General features: G+C 36.5%; 1 protein-coding gene across 1 annotated transcript in view; it reads right to left on the bottom strand.

The window, feature by feature from the left end:
- Nucleotides 1-311: 311 nt before the first annotated feature.
- The window catches only part of LOC127160292 (gastrula zinc finger protein XlCGF8.2DB), a 65,531-nt gene continuing 62,455 nt past the window's right edge, over nt 312-3,387 (bottom strand). The window contains exon 4 of the transcript XR_007826698.1: nt 312-352. The gene's annotated coding sequence lies outside the window, so the exon portion shown is untranslated. The remainder of the gene's footprint in view (nt 353-3,387) is intronic.

Here is a 3,387-nt window from a genome sequence, read left to right on the forward strand (position 1 = left end):
TAAGAGGATTGCATCTGCTTTGCGTTGTGTAGAAACTGCAATTGACAGTCTCACATTTGTGTAGACATTTATTCTGTCGACAACACATTCAACAGTTTCAACAATCACATGTACATGTTCTATAATGAAGGTGAACATCAAACTTGATTTTATCACACATGTAACAGTAGGACGAACACAGATCATACAATATCCTTCTTAACATGTCAATATTAATCCATGAAATTCTTATACAATCAATACAATATATCTTTCTCATGCAGTACTCACTCACCACAGCCATTCACTCTCTCAGCTCATCTAAATGACCCACTGGAACCAGTTCATTATATGTCAAGATCTGGGCGAAGACCTGTTACACGAGCACTGAGCATGTCCATCTCTGACTCAGCACCAGCCAAAGCACGAAAGCATATTTGTATTTATCAGTTAATCACATGACAAACTGAACGCTCTAGTCACACCGGTGTGATTGTTCATGTTAAAGAGCTACTTTACGTTCAAAACTCTGATCACATGTAAACGGCTTCACTCCAGTGTGAATCTTGTGAACGTGATTTCTAAGGTTTCTTTTATCAGTAAAACTCTTTCCACATTGTGGGCAGGTGAAAGGTTTATTTCCTGTATGAACTCTTATGTGAACATTAAGGTTATGTTTATGTTTGAAACTCTTTGGACACTGAGAACATATGAAAGGTTTCTCTACACTGTGAATTTTCATGTGGTTTTTAAGGTTTGCTTTTCGGATGAAGCCGTTTCCACACAGATTGCAGGTGTAAGGCTTTTCTCCAGAATGAATTCTCATGTGTTCATCGAGATGTTGTTTTTGTGTAAAACTTCTTTCACATTGAGAACAGGTGTAAGGTTTCTCTCCAGTATGAATTCTGATGTGTTTTTTAAGGCTTGCTTTTTGAATGAAACTCTTTCCACACTGTTGACAGGTGTACGGCTTTTCTCCAGTGTGAACTCTCATGTGGACTTCAAGGTTTCCCTTTCTATTGAAACTTTTTCCACACTGTTGGCAGGTGAAATAATTTTTATTTGCTGTCTTTTGAACACTTTTTTGTGAAGTCTTTTGTGTATGTGAAGTGAAGTGACTCACTTGACAGCAGTAGCTCTTCGATGTCCATCAGCTATTGACAGGTCAAGATTGTTTTTGCTGGATTTTGTTAGTGTTGAATTGGAGATTGTTAGAGTTACAATTTCATCATTTTTTAACACTTCACTCTGTGAAACTCAGTAATGTATTTTTTTGTGTTTCGAAGAGTTTTGCATGTAACACATCTGTGATTTGTTTGATATTTTTTGGGAGGTTTGTGACACTGATGTATAAATTTCTCCCACAAAGTAACAAACCCGTCCAGATGTGTGTACTTTCCCATGCAGAGACATTTGCTGAGGTGTGCATTTTAACAATTGTCCCCTGAATTTTGGGTACCTGAAAAACAAAACATATAATAAATGCTTGAATTTCCAACCATTTTATAGAGGCCCATTCCAAAAAATTGTCTAGATGTCTATAAACAAATGACTATAAACAAGCAATAAGACCGCAAGTCCAAAACATTTTTACCTTAATGTTACTGTAATGTTTTGTGTTTCTTAAGAAACTACACTAATGATTTTAGAATAAATGATTCATAGAAGCTTTTATTGTGAGGACCTACAACAAAACAAAACAAAAATGAATCGAGTGTTATTCTAAACAACAGTACATTTCAATTATAGATGGGGGGGAAAACACTTGTTTTTTTGATGGTGTTGGTCCCACATTAAATGTTTCTCAGCTGCAAATATGACACACTGATGATACTCATCTCGGTTTGTTTGCTGTGTAGTGTTGAAGAATTTGTTGTTCTTGGATTAAAATAAATGGGGGTGATCGCATTAATGTAATTATACATCCTGCTGTGTGAAATGACTTCTGACTGAAAAATACTTCCGCAGTGACCTACAACCAATGAGAGAGCAAGATACAGGGCAGCAGGAAGTTTGGGGAGGAGTTAAATGAAACAGTTTGCAGACCAGAGCTGTCTGTGATTCTTTCTATTGTAAAGTCATGCAGAAGGTAACCTCCTGTCGCCGATCCAATGTGTTATGTAAACACAGCAGCAACTGAATGCTAGATAGTCGTGCAGTGTGAAAACAATGGTGATTGTCGACTTTGAGAATTGTGCAGTGTGAACTCGGCATTAGAAAGTTAATGGCACCCCTTGTTTTGAGGTGTGTGTGAATACAAATCTAAAATCATGGTTAAGTGAGTCTGTCACCTTTTGTCTTTATTGCCTCTTGCTGCTTCTGTCCCATTACTTTAATTGATCGTCATTGTTCATGTTAATCAGTTCTTGGGTTAAGTGTGAATGTAATGCCTGTAGGTGTGACTTTCCCTGATCTCTGTGATAATGAGTGTTATAGTTATGCTGATTAGAGTCTGGGCAGATTCATGTAACTGCTTACATCCTTTGCATACTTAATCTTCTGATGACGGCCTCCTGAAATCAGTATAAAACTACAGTGATTCACTGCTTTAGTCAGTCTTGATCACTGCAGCACCACACAGTACATCTCAATCAAGAATCTGCTGAAGATTCACTCAGTCTCCTGATCTTCACTTCTGAGTTTCCGACCGGTGTAACTGGACATTGTAGGTATTTTGTCTCAAAACTATAACTTCGCTAATACTGTACTTTTTAGTACCCTGTGAAGGATATACTTCTACAGTTTAAGTGTTTCTAATAAACTGCTTTTATATTTAGAAACTGAACATCATTCGCTCCTAACAATGATAGATGAGTAGTAAAACCTCAGTATGCTGTTATATTTTTTGCTGGTTGATGAATCTGAACATGTACAGCTTGAACTGTATTTCTTTCTTATGGAAAAAAATGCTTATATAAAGATACTTAACTTAATTCTTAACTGGAAATATCACAAATGCTCTGTAGTGAATTGAGGACTTCACACTTGCTTATGTAAGACTGAAGATCTGTGTTATTGATCACTTTAGGAATCTGTGATTCATCTTTTACAGATCCACGTGACACTAATATAAAGATGTCATTTATTAAAGAGGAGAGTGAAGATATGAAGACTGAAGAAAGATTTAGCATCAAACCTGAAGATACTGAGGAACAAACAAAGATGGTGTTTATTAAAGAGGAGAGTGAAGACATGAAGATTGAGGAAACATTCAGAGTCAAATATGAAGAAACTGAGGAACAAACAGGTTGGTTTTCATTCTCAAAGATAAACTCACTCATCATTTGATCCTTAATAAAATGTCCAACACTACGGGAAGGAATGATATTTTTGAAGAATCTCTGGTTTTATTTGACATGGAGCGGGTCGACTCATGTGGACAGACATGTTGAGATCATATGACTCATT

This window comes from Labeo rohita, unplaced genomic scaffold, assembly GCF_022985175.1.
Source record: "Labeo rohita strain BAU-BD-2019 unplaced genomic scaffold, IGBB_LRoh.1.0 scaffold_318, whole genome shotgun sequence".
Taxonomy (NCBI): Eukaryota; Metazoa; Chordata; class Actinopteri; order Cypriniformes; family Cyprinidae; genus Labeo; species Labeo rohita.